The following is a 27,249-nucleotide window of genomic DNA, read 5'->3' on the forward strand; positions in this document are numbered from 1 at the left end:
ACATAGTGAATCATATTGATGGATTTTCATGTATTGAACCATCCTCATGTTTAGGTAATGGGCCTTGAATTCCTTATTTTTCTAAGACTTATCCTGAAGGCATGTTGAATGTAGTCAAATATTTTTTCAGCATCTAATGAGATGATCATGTGTGAGTAGTGGGCTCCTTTGAAGATTTCCTTCTATTGAACCATCCCTGGGATAAAGTCTACTTGACCATGGTGAATGATTGTTTTGATGTGTTCTTGGATTCAGCCTGTGAGAATTTTATTGAGTATTTTTGCATCAATATTCGTGAGGGAAATTTGTCTGAACTTCTCTATCTTTTCAGATTTTTTTTGTGTGGTTTAGGTGTAACCATAATTGTGGCTTCAGAAAACAAATTGGGTAGTTTTCGTTCTGTTTCTATTTTGTGGAATAATTTGAAGAGTATTAGTATTAGCTCTTCGTTGACAGTTTGTACCTTTTGCTTTGCCACGCACTAAGTACATGTAAGCAGGCCCTGCTGCATTTCTTTATATGCCATATCAGAATAGTAAAGATAGTTCAGTACTTTTAAAAGTATCAAATTCTTTACTTCAGCATATTGACCAGCTGCGTGCCTCTGCACCATCTCCCCTGTGCTACAGGAGGAAGCACACTGTTAGTTTATAGAGGGTAATTTTCTGTCTCTCCACTCAGACATAAAGAAACCTCATGGAAAGGGGATAGGAAAGGCTGTAGGAGTCAGCAGGGATGGAGAACAACAGGAGAGTACACCCAGTGACTAAGCTTTGATGCTTTGCTTGCTCTTGACTCTTTTCCTCCAATTGGATCGCCTTGACCAGCCTCCACATGAGGGCTTTCACCTTGTCTTATTGTATCTTGTTTTGTCTTTATTTTTTTTTTTCGTTGTCTCTTGGAGATGAGCTGTTTTCTGAAGAGTTAAAGGAGGGAGAGTGGGTCTGGGAGAGTGGGGAGGTAGAGGAGAGTTAGGAGGAGTGGAAAGAAAGGAAAGATTATTAGAGAGAAGAATCTATTTTCAATTTAAAAAGCCTTTAATTTAATCTAAGTGAATTTTCAAGTCGTTTTACAATGAATACTGTCTATTCCTTAAATCCACAGGAACAATTAAAAGTTGCTTCAAAAATCATTTAACAGATTCTATTCCTGTTAGCAATAAATGTAAAATTAATTAATAAATGGATATACAATGAATTATCTTCAATATTAATTTACCTAAAGACAATTATACAAACTTTAAATATGTGTGTGTGTGTGTGTGTGTGTGTGTGTGTGTGTTGTGTGTGATTCAAATTGATGGATTCAAAGAGCTTCGACCTAATAAATAGATTGGGAAATTAATATCAACGAATTTTGGGGAGTTGGTAAGGAGATAGGGTGTAGTTGGGAAAATATGGGTAGCCATTTAAACATTAAATTAACATTTTTCTCTGGTTAGTTTAGTAGTTTGGTGATAACTGTTGTTATGGTTTCTTATACTCTCCTCTAAAGTATTAATAGCAAAACATTATTCTCTAAAAAATGACATGAGGAAAATCCTAAGGCACAGATTTCAGTATGATGCATTTTTACAAAGAGAATGAGTAATTTGCCTAATAATGGCAAATTATCTATATATTTAGTTTACACCATATATTTTTGGTTTAAATGCATATCTTTCTGCTTCTTTGTTGCTAGGAGGTGGGCTGTTCTGAGGTGCCATAATGTCTTTCAGACACAATGTAATATAGACAAAAAAAAATCACTGAATGATATCCAAAGCAAAGCGAACTGTTTCTCTAAGTGCTCATATATTTGGCTAGAGTATGTAAAGTTACTCACTCAATTACCTACATGAACAAAAACACTTAGGAAACATTTAATATGTTTTTATTCCATATCTGGTGATACAAATTTGAATTACTTTAATATGCAAGGTTTTATAAATGGTCATTTTAATTTTTGCATGTATTACTTCACATCTTGAGACATCAATCCCACATTCTTTCCCAATGCCACATGATGCCCCACGTGGTGTCTTAAGAGTGGTATGCTTCTTACTTTTATTGTGGTAACATGTATGTATTAACCAACTAAATATGTGGTCAGATATACCTATTATCGAAATATGTAATATTTAGAAATTAATCCTTACCCTACCACTATCATTATCATTTTAATTTAACTCTTTTATGTCTGATGTACATTATATAAAATTGATTCATAGTCCTAAAATAAATAGGGAAATATATATATATAAAATTATCTTTACTCGTGCTTAAAGTGTATTGAATGAACAATTTTACATGTGTTGAATAATTACTGTCCCTTTATCTCATCTCGAATATTCCTTAAGTACATATTGCTCTTATTACTGTATCACAATCTATGTCATCTTAAGTAACAATGTGATAATGTTATTTATTTGTCAGGCTTTAATGTAACAGTGTGGAAAATTTAATTTTGTTTATCTTTAGCTAGTATCCAGAGAAATATTCTGATTACATATTTTAACACGTGTATGTGAATTTTTTTTTTATTATTTCTTCTCACTTCTGGGCAGTATATTTTCTCATCTACCCTTTCATGCCCTGCTAGGTGAAAAAGACCGTTGGTCAATTAAAAGCTGAGAAGAAGGTATTTTTGCTCTGTCATTTCAAATTCAGACAGAAGAAGAGAGGGCTCATTAAATTGGAGATTCCACTTGTTTTCTAAATCTATCAAATGTGTCTATAACACTAATGCTGCGAGAGACTTCACACACTTTGCTTCTCTGGAGAGCAGACTGGACATTGCAAATGAGCTAATTAGGAGTTAGAGGTCCAAGCCTGTGTTCTTTTGTGAGCAGTGATTTTAGTCCTGTGTGAAGACTGAGATGGAGCTTTTAAATTAAACAGCAGAGTAACCTAAGATGGATTTTCTTAGATGGATCTTTGGTGATTATTGTTGGTATGAATTGTTGTACTCTCCTCTAAAGCATTAGGAGGGAAGAATTATTCTCTAAAAATGAAATGAGGCAAAGTAACACACAGCTGTTAATATGATGTATTTTACAAAATGAGTAATTTATCTAATAATGATGCAGATGTATGATTCCATCTCTATTGTAAATATGTCAAACTTAGTGTATACTGTACATTTTCTGTTTAAATACACTTTTTTAGAGACAAATTTAAAAAGTTTTTTTTTGTTTTTTTTTTTTTTGTTTTTTTGCTGAAATGAAATTGCATCACTCCATCTTGCCTCTATCTAATTCCTCCTAGCTACTCACTGTTGATTTCTTCCCATCCTCCCCTCTTCAAGCCGATTATCCCTTTGTTTTTGTTCTTGGTGGTGGTGGTGGTGGTGGTGTGTATTTGTTTGTTTTTTTCCTATTACTACTACTATTATTATTATTAATTATTATTATTATTGCTATTAATTTAACTCAAAAAAAGAACTTGGAGAAGCAAGAATTTATTCAGCTTACACTATACCAAAGAAAGTCAGGAGGGTAGGAAACTTAAAGGCAAAAGCTAATGCAAAGACCATGTAGGGTTGTTGCTTTCTGGTTTGCTTCAAATCGCCTGCTTAAACTGTTTCTTTCTGTTTTCCTTTTTCCAGTCCCACTTATCTCCCTCATTTCCATCCTCTCCTTATACCTCCCCTTCTTTCTTGCAACTTCCTGTTCAACAGAGGAAAAAAAACTGTCATGGAAGCTGTAATGTATAACCCTGTACATACTTTTGTCTATACTTCTTTGCTTGCCAATGGACATTGCAATAGCTCATTAATTTGGCATGAGGCCTCTGGCCCCCACTACTCTATCAGTACTGAGATTTCATTATTAATCCTCTTAAATATCTTGTCATTGCTCTGTATCATGGAGGTCCTGAAGGGTTTAGTTTGCATTCTTATAGAACCGAGCACCATCAGCCCTGGATGGCACCACACACAACGGACTGGGCCCTCCCCGTTTCATCACTAATTGAGAAAATGCATTACATCTGGTTTTAGTGCTGTAAAGAGACATCATGACACTCTACTTCCCCTTATCTGGTTTGGGAATCCTCATACATCCTATGGCCAAGCATTCAAACACATGAATCAATGGGGTTTTTCCTACTCTATGACTTAGGATTTTGTGAGAGTGAGGGTGCACATTCACCAATGGCTTCTCCTAACCTCTCACAGTACTGAGTCTCATTTGCTCTCCATAAGCCCTTCATGCCTTTGAAACTAGTACCACCTGTATTACTCTTATACATTGCTAAATCTGGCTGACAGCATGAGGTGCAACCTTGGTGACCTCTAGAATAAAGCTTTTTGTAATATCAGAAAACACTTCCCTGAGATTTCACCTCAGTGGGACTGGTCTCAACCACTGCTAATTTCCCAGTTCCAACTAACCTGCATTATTTGTCCCAGTAATGTAAAGGTTTCACTCAGGAGCTCTGGCATTTTGTTAATCACAGCTGATTCGTCAACCCCATCTAACATGAACAACAGTCATAATCAAAACAGCAAACAACCCTGACAGACTCTTTTATCTTGCCTGTGAAGTTTCACAGCCAGGCCTCCATCTCTCCCCCTGCTTTCAACATTCTTGTCTTCTAAACTCCCATAGATCATCCCACTGAGGTCTCAAAATTCAAAAGCTTTTCTAGCCCATGTTCCAAAGTCCTTCGACTATCCTCCCAAAAATATGGAAAGTGGAAAGGTCTGTCACAGCAATATCCACCTTGTGGCACTAACTTTTCTTAATTAGAGTTTCAACTGCTGTGATGAAACACCATAACCAAAACTGCAAGCAGGGAACACAGGGTTTACCCAACTTACAAGTCACCAAAGGTAGTTAGAGCAAGAACTCTAGCCCAGTAAGCTGGAGGCAGGAGATGCTGTAGAGGGCCATGAAGGGGTGAAAATTACTAGCTTGTTTCATGTGGCTTGCTTAGTCTACATTTTTTTAAAATAAAACCCAGGAACACTAGACCAGAAATCAAACCAATCTCTCTCTCTCTCTCTCTCTCTCTCTCTCTCTCTCTCTCTCTCTCTCTCTCTCTCTCTGTGTGTGTGTGTGTGTGTCTGTGTCAACCTTAGCTTATATCAAATTGACACATAAACCATCCACTAAACATGTTAGACTTTAAGTATCTTTCTCTCAGAAAATAAATTATTAATCCTTGTGCTATTAGTTTCCAACATAGATGTTTATCAAAAACTGGAACTTAGTAATATTCACCGTAATGAAGAGAAGCATGAGATTCCGACCATTAATTGTTTCTTTATAGGCTTTGTTATACTTTTAATTTTTATGAAAAATTACTCAAGGAATGTACTCATAGGAATAAAAAATATGCTATATTATCAAGTTATCTGATTTACAAGTGTAAACCTATATAATGCATGCCAACTGTGTGAAAATACAGTACTGTCACTGTTTATTTCCAAGAAAAGAAAATTGTATGCTTTGTCTAGGAGAACCTCTGATTTCCCAATGGAGATAAAGATAGAATAAATGAGTACAGGGAGAATGGTAAACAATGTCAACATTAATAAAGCGTTTGTATTTTTTAAGAGTCACCTTTGATGTAGGAAAGAATGTAAAACTGAAAATAGGCACAAGCTATCATTACTTATAACTCTTACAAAGTAAACGTCAAAATTATATTTGAAACTTGATAGCAAAAGCAGAATATTCTCTCGTCTGCCAGCATATTCTTTATATGGCCTCTCCAATTTTGCTTTTGTATTTTATCTCTTATTATTTCTGATTTTATGCTTTCTTAATATAAGAAAACATGCATGTGTACACCTCTAATTTTTACTAACTGAAAGAGGATAGAAGAAATGCACCAATCCAATGATCTAAATACACTCATAAATTTCTGAATACATTTTTATAATTCTTATAATTGTGGTATCATAATTACTTTTCAATAAAAACAAGGTGTAAGTGGCAGCATCAAAGTTTTCATTCCAACCTCCACTAATATATAGAGTAACTTTTCTACTAGAGATATTTAGCGCTAAATTCATTTAATTTAATTAGCCTGAGTTCAACATACTAAAAAATGTTTGAGTGGTTTGCTTGAAAATGTATACTTATATGTCTCTAAAAGAGATGCATTAGGTCCAATGGAACTTTTGTTTGTGTTGATATATCTGAAATAATTGTTACTCACTAATAGCCTGTGTGATTTAAGTACTTAAAATAGGACCAGTATTGCTTGACACTGTTTTTTTTTTCATTTATTTTTGATTAAGTAAATTTGGATAGTCACATGTAGGTGGGAACTACTATATTATGAAATCTGCTTTTATGTATTGAACCTTCATTAGTGAACAAAGCACACACATTCCTGTCTTCAAGCATCCTTTATTCTGTGCAGACAAACTAGACAATGCATATAGAAAGAAATACATATTCAAAAAGGATTGCAATGAGGGTACAGCTTTAAAGTGGCATAGCTAGCTACGTAATAGGAAAAATGTGAAGCATTTAAATTTGTAATAGTGATAAATTAGAAAATAAATTTTAAATGGAAATCGAGAGTAAAATCTTTAGAATAAAAATTATGTTTCGTATCTTTTAAGGCAAAGATACTGTAGTATCTCAAGGGGCTAGTGACAAATCTTGAGGGTAACATTGGTGACATCACGTTTACTGTTTCAAAAGCTCCTCTAAGATCAGTGTCTTTGCAGTGGGTAGAAACTACTATTGCCTTTTAAAGAAAGAAATGGTGGGGTTGGGGATTTAGCTCAGTGGTAGAGCGCTTGCCTAGCAAACGCAAGGCCCTGGGTTTGGTCCCCAGCTCCGAAAAAAAGAAAAAGAAAAAAAAAGAAAGAAATGGTATGCTATGAGTGATGTTTTGAAAAACGGGAAATGTTTATAGAACACACAGAAACATGTTGCTTTGATTTTAACATTTTACAAATAAACTTACACACAAAAGACACCTTTGTCTTTCTTAAGGTTTTCATACAGGTCTTTGTAAGTTCTTTTTTTTGTGCAGAATTAGTAGGATCAGAGACTTTTTAACTCCCCTAATAGCTTGTAAACATAACAGTATTTTTTTTAATTTTAATTCCCGTGATATTCTGAAGATATAAAATGAAATAGCTACTCCGAGTCTGTTTGTTTCTCTTGTGATACAGATCACTTCTGACACCTGATGCAAAAGAATCTCTCCCCGTCTAGAAATACATAATTGAGTTATTGGCAGCACACATCTCTGGATGACATGCAATCAAGTCAGTTCCTACACTGCCTACCTGGAGAACTCACAGTTTGCAGGACCCGTCCTCAGCAGCATCCTCCCCATATATTTTAGATGCACTTAGCAAGCCTCCGAAGTGGCTGTGCATGTATTCCTCCCCTATCTCTGCTTTGGGTCAGGATTCCTAGAGCACTTTCATTAAGTTCAACTCATTTGCTCTAGCTTCTTACACAACAGAGGAAACTTAGAATTATGGTTGCCATTTTACAGTGATGCAAATTAATAAGGACACAGACAAAGAGGTGGAGGCACAAGATGCCCCAGAGGCCACACCAATTTCTAGTGCGATTTAGGTGCACAACTTTCCAAGCTCCATGCCCTCCAAACCCCCCATGCATTCTTTTTAAATGTTCCCTGGACCCTGTTTTCTGTTTGCCATTCATGACATCATTGATATATTAGATTGCATGGCAAACAAAGACTATATCAATAGACAGGCCCAAGTGGACACAAGGCTTTTCAGTCCTATACTAAGAACTAAAGATGCCTGAGGAAAGGAAGGAGCAGGAGAGGTAAGTGTCCTATTCTAGGAAAGATCACACCAAATGGTGTTCACTGCCAAGTGACTGTCAGCCTAGAAAACATAGATAAGTGACATTATACAAACAAAGCACTTTATATGTATAAATATATATATATAGTTATATAACTATATATGTGTATATAGAAAAACATGTACATACAAATACATATATAAATACAATAACAATTAGTGAAGGAAGAGATCATGAACTTGAAGAATGGGAAGGGCTATCATATGGAAAGTGTTAGAGGGAAGAAAGGGAAGGAAGAAAAGTTATAATTAAATTATAATCTAAGAAAACAAAGTAGAGCAAAAGCCTTGTGAAGTCTGCACGTTCAGATTATTCTAGCCTTTGTGCTCAACATTCCTTCCTCCAGGGTACAGAGAAGGGCCCCAGTGGAATGAGGTAGGTCTTTTGATTTATTTACTGTAGGCATGATAGATCAGAGGCAAGGGCGGAAGCCATAGATAAAAACCCACGCATGCTCACCATATTGTCAGAACCATTTATCTATTATCCTATTTTATGGTAGGATATCTGAAAAATAGAAAATATAAACATTAGTATATATGAAAAAATGGCTCAACGATTATATGAAAGATGACTCAGCACTGACTTCTGTTCCAGAGGTCCTGAATTTGATTCCCAGCAACTACACAGTGGCTCACAACCATCTATAATGGGATCTGATGACCTTTTCTGTACAGGTACAGTGTACTCATATACATAAAACAAATAAATATTTTTTTTAAAAAACCTTTGAATTCTGTGCTTTCTTTTTTACATTTCTCATTTCTAGTACTGGAATTCTCAGAAAATATTATTATTTAAATCACTAAGAATATTGTATTTGAATAAAAAGAAAAGATTTATTCCCTAATATTACTTCTTGAGAATATTATTACACCACATCATTTTCCCTGATCCTTCCATCGGGGCATGACTATGTGCTTTGAGTTTTGCTTCTGATATAAAATTCTATCCTGACTGTTAATCAAATGCATATATATATATATGATATATGCATTTGATATAACAAGACAAGGCAAAAGCCTTCCTATCCAGTCCCTGTTGATGAAGCTTGTCTGCTTTTTCGTTCAAAACGAAAGTTCCCTAGATTCTTAGACTGCCCTTCCCTCTGTCACTCTATGAACTTCCCCCTTCTTCCCTCATCCTGTAGATTCAGGTATGAGTTCTAAGTACACACTGGTAACCCTACGTCTCTCACATACTCATTGTTTTGGTTTTAAGAAAAGTTCACACCTTTCTCCAAATGAACACTCAGGCTGTTTTTAAAAACGGTGATGTTTTAACTTATTTCATTTTTCATAATATTTTACCTATTTTTTTAAAACATGGATTTACTCTTTCACTATTTCACATTTTATAAAGTAGTTTTATTTTTTTTTAAAGGCAACTTTGAGGAACACCAGGAGAACTTAGCCCTGAATTAATAGCATGACTTAATGGGTTCACAAAGACAACTGCAGCAAGCATGGCCTGCAGGCCTCTGCACCAGGTCCTTTTCACATGTTCCATGTGTTAGCTTGGAATTCTGGTGGGAAGCCTAATAGTGACAGTGGGTGGCTGTGACTCTTGTCTGCTCTTGGGAGTCTTTTCCTTCTATTGTGGTGCCTTGACCAGCTTGGATCTAAGGCTTTTACCTTGTCTTATTATATCTTGTTTTGTGGTGTTTGGTGGTTGTTTCTTGAAGGCCTGCTCTTTTCTGAACGGAAAGAGAGGGGAGTGGATCTGAAGGAAACAGGAGATGGGACCCAGAGATCTGGGATTAGTGTGAGGAGGCAAAACTGAGCTCAGGACATATTGTATAAAATAAGAAACTGTTTTTAATTAAAAGGGAAGAAGAAATCTACATATTACACATTGTTAAATTCTTAATTTAAGTAAGCTCCTCTCTGAAATATGACAATCATTTTAAATGCTTATGGTTTTATTTCATTTTATGTTTTAGATATCATAGACAAGAATTGTGATTATGTTTCTAGAAATTATAAACCACACACCACAAAATCAGTTGTGTAATACTCTAAATGCTTTAGAACTTGATTCTGTTTCTCTGCCTCAGAATAGCAGAGTGGGAAAGTTCATTGGATTTAGCAGTGTGCAACTATGGAAGACTGATTATTCCAACATAATGGGGATTCCAAAGTACATCAGTCAACTCCTCCCCAAAACCTCTGATATATCCAATATCCTATTGAGTACTTTCCAGTGTATGATAATTCTTTATTTCACTGATTTATGATGAGATCAGAAATGTCTCTTAACCAAAGATTAAAACAGACACAGAAGGAACACCCATTCAGAGCCTGCCCCACATGTGGCCCATACATATACAGCCACCCAATTAGACAAGATGGATGAAGCAAAGAAGTGCAGGCTGACAGGAGCCGGATGTAGATCGCTCCTGAGAGACACCGCCAGAATACAGCAAATACAGAGGCGAATGCCAGCAGCAAACCACTGAACTGAGAATTGGTCCCCCGTTGAAGGAATCAGAGAAAGAACTGGAAGAGCTTGAAGGGGCTCGAGACCCCATATGTACAACAATGCCAAGCAACCAGAGCTTCCAGGGACTAAGCCACTACCCAAAGTCTATACATGGACTGACCCTGGGCTCCAACCGCATAGGTAGCAATGAATATCCTAGTAAGATCACCAGTGGAAGGGGAAGCCCTTGGTCCTGCTAAGACTGAACCCCCAGTGAATGTGATTGTTGGGGGGAGGGCAGCAATGGGGGGAGGGTGTGGAGGGGAACACCCATAAAGAAGGGGAGGAGGGATTAGGGGGATGTTTGCCCGGAAACCGGGAAAGGGAATAACATTCGAAATGTAAATAAGAAATACTCAAGTTAATAAAAAAAAAAAAAAAAGAAATGCCTCTTAACAACTGACATTGAACAGCGATATCAAGGTAAGTTTATATATTCATTTTTCTCTCAAAATAATGACATCTCCTGGGTAAATTTTGCAGTGAGTTTTCATAGACTCACTATGGTGCACAACTATGTGGTAGGGAGATGAGAGAGAAAGAGAAACAGAAGAGTTTGATCACTATGACAGGCAGAACTGGAGACTCGAGGGTAGAAAGGAACAGCCTGATGTGAATAGACTGGTTGTCACTGAGGCCATGCAGAAGTCCCAGCCCATGTTGCCCCTGAGATCCAAGGACACACACTTGGCCCCGCTGCAGCATGTGTTTGTGTTGATATGTGTGGCTCATGGTATCACAAAAGGTGATACCAGTTTGACTCAGGTCTGGGTTGCCACATGAGACCATGCTGATGCCCAAGAGTTGTGCACAGCTGGCCCCACTCCTCGCTGATTGTAGCACTTAGGAAAGTGGACCCTACTTAAGCGTCACAGAACAGTGACATAGGCACAGGTGACTGGCCACAAGGGTAGAAGTGGGCCCTATCACTTGTCAGCTGTGACACTTGGGTTAGCTAGTTAGGATAGTGCTGAGAACTCATCCTGGCAATTTCAGTGCTGGAGAGCTAGCAGACTTAACAACTTAGTGTCTAACTAGGCCCAGATGAAGAGCTGTGGGATGGTCCATCCCAACATCTACCCCATCTGTGAACTACTGCAGTGTATGAAGGGACAGGTCCTGCAGAATCAAAGTGGCAGATTCTCAATGACACAGAGCAATGACAGGATAACCAAGAAAAGTGCCAGTGAGGATCCAATATTGATAGTGGAGAAGGATCCTGAAGTCTCGAACCAGACCAATGATGCACTGCAGTGAGTGAACATTTGCAAGAAGAGATGTTTGGACCAAAGAGAATACTGGGTGGCACATTGTCATATACTATGACACACCTCAGCTTCCATAACAAAACATTCTTTCTTTTATGGAGATTTTTTTCCTAATACTATTTTTTTTAATTTTCTTTTGGCAGAGGGAGGATGCAAGGGCAGAGGGTGGCTATGAAGGGATGGGGAGATGAATGGGACTGGACTGCATGAGGTGAATAAAATAATCTTAACTATGTATGGGGCATGATACACAGGATTTTACCACCTTCTCAGAGGAGAAGGTGAGGGAGAGTGGGGGACGAGTTGTGAGGAGTGACTGGGAGAATGGAGGTTGATATTGTGATGTAAAGAGAATGAATAAATAAATTAAAAATTACAAAAAGTTTTATTGATTGAAAACAATTTTGCTGATTACCCTATCTTTAAATTTCATTTCACATGGGATCAAATCAGAGCCGAGACTTGGAAATCAAAATAGAAGTGCTTTTGTCTACTTTTTTTTTTTCCGAATGATGAGCATTTGAGAACTTGCTGTCATCAAACATTTGGATATCCTTGCTATGTTTAACATAGATTTAACCTTTTTATTGTTATTAGACATGAACAAAAACTTAATTAACTAGCAAGTGTTACAATTATTTTGGAATTGCTCAGTAGAATGTGGCAGTACAGGTGCAGAATGATGATCTTAATTGACTATAATGAGTTCATTCATCCTAGAAACCAAAAATACATTTACAAATAGAAAGCAATTTTTACATAAGCAAGAAAAGTAAATGGCTACCACTGTTTATTTAGAATAATAGTTCACAACCATCCATTGACCAAATACCCTTAAGAGCTAAACTCTTTAAGTCTACATTTTTGTTGACTAGAAGTCTAAGTCATTTGTATTTGTTGACGTACTTATTTTGCATAATAAATATGTTCTCCCAATGAGAAGACTGCTGCTGTGATGTTTACCTGAAATCTCATCTATTCAAGAAGCAAAGAGGAGAAAAATTACAAATAGGTGGCCTCCCTGGGAAATCGATGGTATTTACTCTCAAAAGATAGAAAGGTAGTGGGTGACAGGTAGCCAAAAAGCTTAGTGACAGAGAGCTCACTTAGCAAAGACTAGTCTGTTGGCTCTATCTCTAGTCATTTCAGAATGCTCTTACATCTCGAAAGATGAATCACAGACTTCAAACACATATATGTAATAACTCAGGTCTAACAACTAATAGCTTCTAAAAACTTTTGACAGTATAGTGATAACTAAATAAAAATGAACAATGCCCCTATGTTTTCCACCCCATTGCTCTTTTCTAGTCCAGTCCCTATTTTGTTTTGCAGGTGTAAAGACTAAACTGATTTAAACAAGTTAATATTGAGTAGCCACAAATGTTTTCAAATTTTATTAAAGTGGAAATATTTCAAATGAAAAAAATCTATAAGTTTCATGTACCACTTTTACTTGTCATAAGAAAAATGTGAATCATGAAATCCTTAGGCAAATGGATGGAATTAGAAAATATCATCCTGAGTGAGTTGACCCAGTCACAAAAGAACACACATGGTATACACTCAGTGATAAGTGGATATTAGCCCAAAAGCTCAGAACATCCAAGATACAATTCACAAACCACATGATGCTCAAGAATAAGGAAGACCAAAGTGTGGATATTTCAGACCTTCTTAGAAGAGAGAAGAAAAATTACTCACAGAAGGAAATATGGAGACAAAGTGTGGAGCAGAGACTGAAGGAAAGGCCATCCAGAGACTGCCCCACCTGGGGGTCCATGCCATATACAGTCATCAAACCCAGACCCTACTGTGGATGCCAAGAGGTGCATGTGGACAGAAGGCTGATACAGCTGTCTCCTGAGAGGCTGTGTCAAAGCATGTCAAATACAGAGGCAGATGATCACAGCCAACCATTGATTATACACTCAATGTGAAACCATCTACAAATGTAGAATAATCCATGGGATTGAATTTAGATTTTCCATTGAATTGTGAATGGGAGAAATTAGGAATGGCTTCTTTTTAATGGTCACATACTAATTTGAAGTATGCTTCACAGTTCACATGAAGCTCAAGAAGACTGAAGATCAAAATGTGGATGCTTCAGTCCTTCTTAGAAGAGAGAACAAAATATTCATGGGCGGAAATACAGGGACAAAGAGTGGAACAGGGAGTGAAGAAATGGTCTTCTAGAGGCTGCCACCTGGGGATCCATCCCATATTCAGTCACAACACAGGCACTATTGCTGGTGCCAAGAAGTGCTTCCTGACAAAAGCCAGATATGGATGTCTCCCGAGAGACATCCTCTGCTCTGCCAGAGGCCTATTAATACAGATGAGGATGGTTGCAGCTAGCCATTGGTCTGAACAAGGCAATCCCAATGGAGGAATTAAAGAAAGGACTGATGGAGCTGAAGGGAAGGGGAAGAACAATGTCAGCCAACAAGACTGCCCAGCTCCCAGGAACTAAATCACCAAGCAAAGAGTACACATGGAGGTACCTATGGCGCCAGCTGCATATGTAGCAGAGCATGGCCTTGTTGATCATCAAAGGGAGGAGAGGCCCTTGGTCCTGTGAAGGCCTGATACCCGAGTATAAGAGAATATCAAGGCAGGGAAATAGGAGGGAGTGGGTGGGTGGATGAGGTAATACCTTCACAGAAGCAGGGGGAGGGGGAATGGGATAGCAGGCTTCTGCTGTGGAAAACAGGAAAGGGGATAACTTTTAAAGTGTAAATAAAATATTAAATAAAAGAAAAATTAAAAAAATTAAAAAGTAATATTAAATAACAAAAAAGAAGTATATATAAACACATAGTCTTCAGAATAAAATGGGGATGAGCTGGACTGGATATGCAAGGAAGATTGGCTGGCAAGAGATGATCACCTTGAAGAGAAAGTCAAAACTTTTATAAATCCATGTGAAGACTACCTTGGGAAACAAGTAAGCAGAAGGATTTGTTTGCAGAATTAGGAAGAGAGTGTTTATGAAGCAAGCTGTAATTTAGATGTATGTTTGTTTCACAATTTTGTAAAGGTAAGAAATATTGCTCCCAACACTCAATGTATACTCAATGTCTAGCATGTAGACTGGCACCTCTGACTAAACTGAAGAATGCAAAGCTGTAGCATTCTTGATGTTGTAGGGGAAAGGATGGTGCTTGGTAGGATGCCACAGATCGTGCTTGAGGGAAAGAAAGCAGATTGTTTTAACTTCAGTTGTATCGTTTTTTGTTTGTGTTAGATGAAATGAAGCACATTTAAACATTCTTTAGCCAAAGAAGGAGCAGAAAGTTTTCTTCTTCTTCTTCTTCTTCTTCTTCTTCTTCTTCTTCTTCTTCTTCTTCTTCTTCTTCTTCTTCTTCTTCTTCTTCTTCTTCTTCTTCTTTCTTCTTCTTTCTTCTTCTCCTTCTCCTCCTCCTCCTCCTCCACCTCCTCCTCCTCCTCCTCCTCCTCCTCCTCCTCCTCCTCCTCCTCCTCCTCCTCCTCCTCCTCCTCCTTAAGCTCTCTCTACAAGCAGCAGATGAGGAAGTGAGGTTTGAAAACATTCCACACTCACAAGAGAATCCAGCTGAAACTGTTAGCGCTCTATGGGATAAGGTAAGAGCTTCTACTTGAGCTTCTGGGTCATTCCTTTCTTTTCATTTCCTTTCCTTTCCATGTAGATATCTGCAGTGACATGCTGCTCTGAATGGCAAAGTGCTGCCACCTGAGGCCATGGGGACATCCAGGCCCTTCCTGCTTTTTTGGGACCATGTTTGGGATAATGGTTCTAAGGAAGCTGGAGTCTGTGCTTTTGATGTTCCAGGCCCATGTTACCACCAAAGCTCCTATTGAGGTCCTTGGACTGGATTGCTGCGTAAGGTAAGGTGCTAAGCTAACCCGGGCCTTGCATGGAACCACATTCACGATTGCTCACCTTGCTCATCGACTGAGGGAACGAGCATGGAAAACTGAGCCCTACCCCCCATCTGCAATGTGTGGTGGTGGGGGCTCTTGTATGAGTAAAGGAGAGATGCCCTCCCCTTACTCCTCGATTCCTGTGCTAGGCAGGTGAGATATACTTAGGTCATGAGGAGATAGCTTTTGCTGAACCTCACCTGCTGTAGGACTCCAAATCATGGGATCCTGCCCCTTGCCCTCTGAGGAATTGTGTGAGCTAGCTGCGGAATTTCTGGTGAGATCGACCTGGTGATGCAGTCTATAGAGAGCTGGTGAGCAGACCAACTCAGCTATTTCTCAGCCCCATATCCAGGGATTTTAGTTGTCCCACACCTACATTTATACCATCAATGATCTGTGAAGGGGCAGGTCCTTCAGAACCAAAGCTGCAGGATCTCCATGACACAGAACAACAGCAGCACATGCATCTGAGAGGAGTCCTGGCAAGGATCCAATATTGTTAATGTAGCAGAACCAAAGGCCTCAAAACTGACCAATTGCTCATTGCAATGAACATTAGTAAGCAGCGATGTGTGGATAACAGGATATACTGTGTAGTACACAGTAACACACTAGAGCTTCAATGATGAGGTTTCTAGTTTTACTCTATCTTATTTTGTTTTAGGGTACGAGGTCTCAAGGGAAGATTAAAAAGAAATGGGAACATGAGTGGGATTGGGATGCATGATGTGAAATTCACAAAGAATCAAGAAAAAGTTTTCAGAAGTACAGAAGGGGGAAATGGCATTATTTCACATTGCATTTGGTACTTCCCCTGTATGATTAGAGACTGGTTGCTTTAGATATACTTCTGTTTCAGTGAGAATAATGGACTCAAAATTTGTATCATACTTTGTAAACAGGTCTACTATTTATTAAATGTAACTGAAAACCTGGTTTTGTTTCCTTTTGGTTACATTTTTACTCTCAAGGGGAAAGTGCTACTTTGGAATTACAGAGATGATCATTTCAGTTTGGATTTAACACACACACACACACACACACACACACACACACACACACACACACACACACACAGAAGGAAAACTGAAAATCCCACAGCTCTTTAGATATACTTTAACACTCTTGTGTCCTGGCTATCAGCACAAAAATCTTAAATGTCAAAAGTAAAGTAACCAAATATTTAACCACTATATCAGTTATACAACTAAAACAGACATTGTAAAACTTTCTTCTATAAACACCCTGCTGCTTGCAGGAGGAAGGATGATAAATATCTTCTAATTGAAACATTTTATAACCATTTTTTACACTTTAAATTTATGGTGGAAAGTATGCATTCCCACAGCAAGCCACTTGACATTTACAAGCGGAGAATGAACCTGCCTCTCTTATTGCTTCTGATATAAAATGAAAATAATAAGAGTGTCCAGGAACTTGGCAACTAAGTGTTGACTTCCAGGCTCACATTGGAAAGGATGCTGAAAATATTTCCTGTAGGAAATCATTGCAATGATTTTTTGATGATAGTTAAGCAAATAAACAAACAAGAAATCATGTGACAGAACAAAATATGATAAATCTAAAGTTTTTATACATTCAGCAACTGCCTTAATAAATATTCTAGTTTCAGTTACTCGTTTCATGCTATGTCTTTACATCAAATTACTGTATAATTGAATAATACCAATGATATTTCAGGGATCAAGCTTTGCAATTAACATTCCCTCTTAATTTTTTCAAGGAAGTAAATTGCGACTGTGATATAAATAGATCAGTTATGTATTTTAGATCTCAGTGGAATCCGTGCTAGCTACTGAAGACACTAATACCTGAGTAATAATGCATATGTGAAATACTTGATACATTCCTGACTCCTCACTTGATCATACGCTGATTTCTCTGACCTTAAAATTAGAAATAACAATATTAATAATTACATCATCATGTTACATATCTGAATCCTCTAGCTTTTAAATATACTACATTATCATAATATTGACAACAATATAGAAACTCTTAAATTAAATTTTATGTCATCCAAAGAAAACTATTTTACAAAGGCCGAATGGCAAAGTACAATGTAGACTGCTATAGCAGTTATGATAGTCAAGGTTATAGGTGGTTGTATAGGTGTAATGGGGAATGATTCTATTACTCTTATAGAAAGGTGGGATAGTCCTAAGACAAGATTACATTTCACAGTTGATACAAGAAACTCTGTCTTAAACCTTCATAGCCAAACTCACTGTCTGTTCAGTATGCAGCAGCCATTGCCATGCTTCAATAAGTTTATGAAGAATCTGATATTCCATACGGCAAATTAAATAGATTAAATAAATAAATAAATAAATGCCATTCCCAAGAGAGTACTATGTGACTGGAATGCATCAGAAGGAAGGTGAAGTTCTGGAAGCATTTCCATTATAATTCGCTATATGAATATTCATCACATCATATACTTTACAAGTCATTGGTTTTATGACTGTTGCAGCAATAATGAGGTTATATGGGACTATTGTTACAACCCGTTAAAAGGTAAGGGAGTGGGAGTTATCACCTGTCATTTTGCGTCTCTATTTAGATAAATAAAGATACTAGCAATTTGCAGATGACCTTTGGGAATATTTTATTAATTTTCAAAGATTTAAACTCAAAGTGAGCCGTGCATTCTACTCCTATTTTATTATTATGATTTTAGTCTACATGTCTAGTGACTACAGTTCTGGTTGCAAAAATTAACAGAAAGAATTCAGTTTCAGGTAACACTTGGTTTTGTAGAGAAAAATGAACAGAAATCCATGGAGTGAAATTCTAGACAAATTGCATACTTACATGATTGTTAAACAAAAGATACTCAATATACTTTGCCTCCGTGCTGTTTTGATAAACACCATGATCAAAAACAACTTTGTCAAGACAGATTTGTTTGACTTTTACTCCCTAGTAGCAGGCTGTCACTGAGGAATGTTAGGGAATGGACTCAATACAGAAACCTGGAGACGAGACCTAAAGTATCCCTTGGAGGGACACTAACTATCCAATTCTTCCTACTTCTGCTCATTAAGCTTTCTTATGAAACCTAGGACCACCTAGATAAGCATGGCATCACTCTCAGTGAGCTAGAACCATATCAATTAGCAAACAAGAAGATGCCCCTCACCCATGCCCATAGATTAATTGAAGACCATTCCTAGATGAGATTCTCTTTACCCAGATATGTCAAGTTAATAACCAAGAACTGCCATCACATAAAGAATATAGATTGTTGTAGGAACAGTAAATGTAATTTACTGTTATTCTTACCCTCAGGTGTCTGAGTCAGACACAGTTAATTGATAGGGGCATTATACCAATCCAAGGTTTGACGTACTTTAACAGAATCTAAGCATTTTCTAAAATCAGGTGTTTGCCAGGAAATGTGTTAGGTTATGGATTATTCGTGTTCAATAAAATGGTTCTCCTCTAAGATTCATGACTTTAGTAGCCCTGGGTAGTTGGCTATATTTCAGGATTAGACATAATTCCTTTCTTGTTCAGTAGGTCTTAAGTCTAATTAAAAGGCTGTTGGATACTGCCATCGTAGGTGGATGATACAACTGTACCATTAGGATCGTCATGCTATAATGTTCATTGTTGTGGGTCATAGACATAATGGCTAGGGTTGAACCGTTGGTGTGCTTGAAAACTTACATATTGCTTTCTGGTACCAAGAAATCTAGTACTCTGGAATGAGACTTTCAAATCAATTCCCCTGCAGAGGTTTCTGGGTGATGTGTCTGAAATGTCCAGTGTCTTTGTCAGTGGAAACATATCTTTGATATCTATAGGAAATAAAGAAATATGCATTGTTTTAAAAGTCTCTCAGATAATGTTGACAAACAATGTAAAAGAGGACTTCTTACTTATGTCTGGAGTTCAAGGAATGCCTTTGTGTATAAACCTTCAGAGAAAGAGAGAGAGGGAGAAAGAGAGAGTTTGAAAAACAAGCAAACAAAGCAAAACATACCAATGTTTCTTATAAAGAAATGGAGGAGTATTAAACCATATGTAAATTAAAAATATAGAAATATTTTGGTAAAGTTGAAAGTAAATTTTATTGGTTCCTGACTAATAATACGTTTTATTTCTCACAAGCTACAACTATTTATTTAAAATGCCAATGGAAATACAGGCATGTATATTTGTAACAAATGGTTACATTTTGCATAATGTCTTAGAAAAGTAAAGTTTTATATAATTTTTATAGTCCTGACATCTATAAGTTTCATTTATTTATATATCTAGGCATCTAAAAATTAATGATCTGACAAATAAAGACCAGGTTGGTCAAGACATAGGTGAAAATAATCAAACAGAAATAGTAGCACTGTATGTCTTGTGCATCAGTCTCAGTGGACAGTCATGTAAGACAAGTGGCTCTGGTTGTCTTAGACATAGAATAAAGCCATTACATACATCTTACTGAACAGCCACAAGAACAATTCTTAGAAGTGTTATCCATAAGAGAATGTATCTTTGGAATCAATTCAGAATCATATTCATATATACATTCCTAAAACTATGTAGCTTATTTTCTTGGACTTTTGTAAAGGAAGGTTGATAGATTGTAGTCTTGGGATTCATTAAAGCAAAAGAAAAAAATCCCTTCATCTCCAACAAAGCCTCTGAAATAAAGTAGGAGTATTAACACTGCTAATAGTAAGAGTGTTTCAGTCAGTGATTTAGGCATTAAACATCATTTTCCCTAAGACATAGCCTATGTTTCACACAGGATAACAGGAAGAAGTCTGAGTGGTGAAGTGACTACTTCAAATAATTCTGACCCAGCAGTCTAGAAACTATGTGACTGAATAAAACAGCCTCCCATCAAACAAGCAAGCATTTAAATATAACCAATTTTTCTATCTATTGAGTTTTACCAATATGAAATTAATTCCTCACTGTTTGAGCTCGAATTGCTAACTGAAGCGAATGCTGTGTAGTTTCAGCTCTGTTCTCTCTGTCTGTCACAGTGGACTACACACAACAAGACCATAAAATCCCTAAAGCAGTGGTTCTAGGGAAGCATTAGTGAAGGACAGATCAGTTGCTTGTCACTGTTCCCAGCTCTTTGACAGAATTAGGTATGGAGAAGTTGATCAAATGTTTAGAAGTCACATGTAAATGTAGGATTAAAGTAACAGGAAAGAGAAAAATTTTCAAAGACTATGTGGATATATATTACTAAAATTGGCAGTGTGACTTGGGAAAAGGTAAGCATTGGATACCACCCTGTTTTGATAGTTTCCTATGGGAAAACGAAGTGTTGACCAACTGTGGTGAAATGGGCTTTAAAATGCCACTGTCATCAACACAACAAATAATGTTTCCTGAAGCCTGACACACACATTCTTTTGTGTTATTTTCTTCTGCTTTGGTTGGATAGTGGCCTACCACATTCATCCAGAATGAATGCTGAGTAACAAAATCAGAAATTTGATGAGCAAACGGCTCTCCTGTAATTAACCTATTGTTCACTGAGGTTAAGAAGAGGCTATTAGTAAAAGCCTAGCAGCACACGACAGCCATGGTGAGGTTAAGAGCCAAAGCCATGTCAGAAATAAAACCTACACAATTTAAAATAAATTCAAGCTCCTTTTTGAGTCACGCATAATCCTTACTAGAGAGACTGAGGAAGGGGGATTGCAAATCCTAGGCCAGACCGATTGGCATGGCTAGAGACTTTTTGGAAAGGGGCAGGAATTGAATTAAAATTTGTCTTTAAAATATGATATTTAAAGTGCAGCAACTAGTGTGCAGCCAAAAAGCCTTGGGACTGGGGAAGTCAGTCGGAATAAGAGTGAGGTTGAAATGTGTCCAATCCCCCAATATATTCTCCTGATACCCGCAGGAGTTGGATTGTTGCTCCTTGCTCTTGGCCTGCATGTTCCAGAGGGCCAGATTACAGATTGAACTTTCTCTTTCCCTGTAAGAACACGTCAAGCTAGCACCTGGAATTCCTATTCGCTCAAATGAAGCATTTTCAGCATATTGGCTTAGACAATCATGTACACTTGGCTCCCAAAATCATACCCACTCCCCAAGGCTTTTTTAAGCATTCTTTATCCCTGTTGAGAAGAGCCAGTTCACTGAAAATTATCTCCCGAGAAAGCTGTTTCTCCCACAGTAACACACAAATGGGATCCTGGTAACCCATGTACCCGATTGTGCTTTTTTCTTCCACTCCAGCCCAATGTACAATACTTCCTGGACACATTGAAGGGAAAAAGCAGACCTATGCTGTCAAGCTAGAATAAAGAAAAAAATGAAGTTTAATATATACATATATAATTATATGTAATGTTTTTATTTAAATATAATACAAACATTATATGATATGTGTGTTTGTGTGTGTGTGTGTGTGTGTGTGTAAGATTCTGCTGCAATAGGTTTCCATATTACCCCATACCTCTTAATTTTAGCTACCATTTTTCTATTGCACTGTCAAGTATTTTACTCTAAACCTACCCTCTGTGGTTCTATATATTGTAGCTTGGTTGCTATCAAATTAACACTTTCTTTGTATTGGATAGTTTATATATTTACATTTCAATTGTTATCCCCTTTCCTGCTTTCCTCCTCTTCCATTACCCTCTCCCTGCTTCTATGAGGATACCCCCTCCCACCCACCTACTCCTACTTCAACACCCTGGCATTCCCCTACACTGGGGCATCAAGCCTTCACAGGACCAAGGGCTTCTCTTCCTATTGATGCCAGACAAGACCATCCCCTGCTACATACATGGCTGGAGCCATGTGTTCGCACATGTGTACTCTGGTTGTTGGTTTAGTCCCTGGGAGCTCTGGGGGATCTGGTTGGTTGGTATTGTTCTTCCTATGGGGTTGCAAACCCCTTCAGCTCCTTCAGTCCTTTCTCTAACTACTCCATTGGGGTCCCCTGCTCAGTCTGATATTTGGCTGCAAGCATCTTAATCTGTATCTACAAGGCTCTGGTAGAGCCTCTCAGGAGACATCTATATCAGTCTCCTGTCAGCAAGCACTTCTTGGCATCAGCAATGGTGTAACTCTTAATATCCACAGATAAGCCAACACATACTATATTTTTCTTTCTAGATCTGGGATACTTCTCTCAGGATCATTTTTAAATTTCCATCCATTTTCCTTCAATTTCATGATGTATTTTTTAATTGAATAGTACTCTATTTTATAAATGTTCTGCAATATACCACATCTTTAAACATTCTTCTGCTGAGGGACATCTGCGTTGTTTCCAATTTCTGGCTATTTCAAACAGAGCAGCAATGAACAGGTTGAGCAAGTGTCTCTTAGGGTAGGATGAAGAACCTTTAGGTACGTGCCTAAAAGTTGTATAGCTGGACCTTGAAATAGATTAATTACTTCTTTGTGATGAGTTACAATCTGATATCCATAATAGCTGTATACGTTTGCATTCTTTGGAATTATAAGATTTATAAAAAATGAAAAGGATTTACTTTAACTTAAAAGTCTAATAATTACATAAATAATGCATAGTGCTTGATTTGTAAAATAATGTTGAACAATTTAAAAACTCAGTGATCAGTGACCTATATGAATTTTCTCAATAAGTGAGTGAAATACTTAAGCCAATACAATGTACACTTCTTTAGGAAAATGTCATGACAAATTAAAAATTATGGATAAACATTGTTATTTCATAAATGTTAGACATTATAAAATGTTATATTCTTTATGCTTAATGAAACAGTGTCTGTATTTCACTTCACCCAGATTTGTCACTAAGAAAGACTTCTGTCAAACATGCTAACATAAGAGCAAAAATCAAAATAAAGTTTTACCCCACATAAGTACTGAACAAGTACTAAATAATTAGTCACATAGGATATAGAACTATCTAAAATATACCAAGTTCCTCATTGAAAAATAAGAGAAGCATTTTAACTAAACAGATTAAAACTTTCTCCCCCACCTCATGAAAATGGGTACTTGAGATTGCTCATGGATAATCCCCAGACACACCTTCAGTTTCATTAAGATGTATCTACAATATTTATACAGACCTAAGGAAATGATGGCAATGCTCTTGTCATTTTTCTGTATTCATTTGCCAAAGGAAAACTGCACTGATAATTACATACCAATTTTGCGTGTGAATGTTTGTAACCCCACAGTTGGATGTTTACAGAATGGTTTAAGGAGAATGCATAAAATATTATCCACAATTTAAATATTCAAGTTCATTTAAATGTTCATTTAAAAAATGTTACTAAAATACACAAGAATGGTTATCTGGAATTTACTTGCAATTTGAAAGAATTGCTAAGTAACATCACTGATTGAATTTTTTTTGAAACTTTATAATTAGATGACACAAATGTAAATTAGATTTGTTTTTTTCTTTAATGAGAATCCTCACTTCTACTTTTTTTGGGTCAAAACAGACTTGAGTCTTAAATGGGAGAGAAATAAATTACTGGAATGTATAAGAATGGAGATGCTGACAGAATGGCAAACAAGCAACGAAGATTTATTTTTTAATCAGATTTTCAATTTTGCTTTGTCTTATTTCTCTTCATCATCTTGCTCCTCCTTTTTTCTTCCTCCTGCTTTTCTTCCTCCTCTTCTTCCTCTTCATCTTTTAGAAAATTTCTGTCCACATCTTTAAACATTAACCCCCATTTCTGAAAGTGACATGCAGTTATGCCATCAGTGATGTCACCCTTCCGGAATAACATTCTACTTCATATTATCGGGGATTTCATAAGGATAACAGCACTTAAGCTTAAAAGCAGGTTTGTTATTTAGACCTCTCACAATAATTTATATATCACGTTTAGAAACTAGTTGGTCAGTTTATGTCATTTTAAATAATACTTAATTCATGATATTTAGTAATATTCAAATGATCAAAACTTATCGGAAAAAGGTTTCACATTAAGACTGTGTGTGTGTGTGTGTGTTTGTGTATGTGTGTGTGTAATGGAATTTCAGTAATAAACTGCACTAAATAATGTTATAGAAGTTCTGTGGCACCACGATGAAAATATATCCTGGTTAGCTAGTAAAAAAAAATCCTCTGTCTTTCTCATCTAAGGTCTATTTCTTAAAACACACAAATAATGTTACTGGAAGAATCCAGAACTGTGTATTTATAAACACACAATTTCCACAATGTATTTGGAAAAAAATTAAATTTCAAAAAATGAATCTCTCATGATAAGGCACAGTACACACTAGCATTCATGGCGGCCTAAGGAGCCTTTTCAGGACCTTAACTAATACTGAACTGGAATTTATGGCCTCAAAGCAGGACAGTCATCCAGGACAAGCCAGTGGGAAGGATTGCTGAAGTTAATGAAGATATTTAGTTGCAGGCTTAAACATGATGGTTAAAAGACTGAGAAGTACTCTGAAGGAAATATCAGAAACACTGGGACATCAGGGTGAGTGTCTAGGGCAGTTGTCCCCTCTTTATAATATTTGTACTGTAATAACAATTTTCCTTTTCCCTTTTAATTTTTATTAGTCATTTCATTCAGCTACATCTCAAGCAAGATATACCTCCCTGGTTAATCCTCCACAACCTCCCCATCCCATCTGCCCTATACCTGCTTCACTTTGCCTCTATGAGGATGCTCCCCCTACCCACACCCTCATCACTGCTCCAGCATCCTCCTAAGCTGGGGCATCCAACCTCCACAAGACCAAGGGCCTCCCCTCCCATTAATGTCCGTCAAGGCCATCCTCTGCTATATATCCAGCGGAAGCCATGAGTCCCTCCCTGTACACTCCTTGGTTGGTGGTCTACTTTGTGGGAGCACTGGGCAGTACAGCCACCCTACATTGTTCTTCCTGTGAGGTTGCAGCCCCCTTCTGCTCCTCTATTCCTTCTGCCATCTTCCCCACCAGGGTCCCCCAGCTCAGTCTGATGATTGGCCAAGAGCGTCCATATCTGCATTGGTAGGTACCAGCAGAACCTCCCAGGGAACAGCCACAGCAGGTGATAGGAATCAGCAAGCCCCTCATGACAGCAACGGGTTAGGGTTTGGTGTCTGCAGACAGGATGGATCCCCAAGTAGAGCAGCCCCCGCTCCATTGGATTTGAAGTAATTCTCTTCAACTAGCTGCTAAGCAATCTACCTGAGATCATCATCTAGTTCCTGAGGGGCACCTGACGGGATTACAAGTAGTAAAGTTAAAAGGTAACTCATGAAGATGCAGGAGAGTAGGAGATCATTCTCGTGAAACAAACTAACTGCCTTGTTTGAGAGTCCCAGGAAATGTGTGAAGAAAGGTATGAAGTCTGTTTTAAGATCATACATATTCAGGCTTTAAGCCTGTATCACTCTCCCTTTCACTCCTGGGAGTGACAGCTGTGCTCACATTGTCCAAACTTGGGCAGAATAACCTTTTAAAATACTGATTGCTTTTTTATACACATAGGAAATAAATGGCCACACACATATTTTTTTAATATTAGTATTTGCATACTGCAAATATGTAAATGTAATCTTTCTTAAAAATTTAGCATATGAAATATTAGATGTTGCTATTGGAAGTCTGAACATTTCATATAATGAAATTTGTCTTTGTTGTGGTTTTCATTGTTGCAATGAAAATACCATGACCAGAAAGCAAGTGGGGGAAAAGGATTTATTCAGTTTACACTTCCACATCAGTGTCCATCATCGGAGGAAGTCAGGACAGGAACTCAAGCAGGGCTGTAACCTGGAGGCAAGAGCTGGTGCAGAGGAAATGGAGAAGGCTGCTTACTGGCTTGCCCAGTCTGTCTTCTTATAGAAGAACCCACAATTACCAGCCCAGGGATGGCACCACCCACAATGGGCTGGGCCCAGCTGTTATGGCTTCCCTTCCCTCCAACTTCTCCCAGACCTTCACAACTTCCCCACCTGCCTCTTTCGTAAGCATACAAATAGTAGTAGTAGTAGTAGTAGTAGTAGTAGTAGTAGTAGTAGTAGTAGTAGCAGCAGTAGTAGTAGTAGTAGTAACAACCACAACACAATGAAATAAAAAAAACTGAAAAAAAAAGAAAAAAGAGACAAAGCAAAAATATAAGAAACATGCATAGACTCAGAGACACACATTTAGATACACAGATATTCTATAAAACACAAAACTGGAAATGATACCGTATACACAAAATCTTGTAAAGTTTGAAAAGGACAACTCTCTGCTCCTTCTTTATCACTGCACACCTTGTAGGTAAGAGAAATTTCGGCTCAAAGATTTTGTAGGTGGCTTGATGTCCCTCTTCCTCCACTCAAGGTCGTGCTTGCCTACAGGAGATGGCTCCTTCAGTCTCTGTATCTCCAGCCGCTAGGAGTCTCAGCTAGGCTCACTCCCATAGACTTCTGGGAGCCTCCTTCATGCCAGGTCTCTGGCTCATTGCAGAGATGCCCCCCTTTACTCCCAACCCTCTCTTGCCACACCCTGTCTACAACTGTTGCTGCCCATCCCAATTCGTGTTCCCTTCATTACCCCCTCCAGCTCAGTTCCCTCCCTCTCTCCATCCAACTCAAATATCTACTTTATTTCCCCTTCTAAGTGAGATTTGGCATCCTCCCTTGGGTCCTTCTGGTTATTTATTTGTGTCTGTGGATTGTAGCATTGTTATCCTTTACTTTATGACTAATATCCACTTATCCATGATTACATACAATGTATATTTTATGGGTCTGGGATCCCTGGATGGATGATTCCATCCCACTCAGGATATATTTTAGATGTATCTATTTGCTTGTAAATTTCATGATGCCTTGGTTTTTAATAGCT

Source organism: Rattus norvegicus, chromosome 15 (assembly GCF_021556685.1).
Source record: "Rattus norvegicus strain SHRSP/BbbUtx chromosome 15, alternate assembly SHRSP_T2T, whole genome shotgun sequence".
Taxonomy (NCBI): domain Eukaryota; kingdom Metazoa; phylum Chordata; class Mammalia; order Rodentia; family Muridae; genus Rattus; species Rattus norvegicus.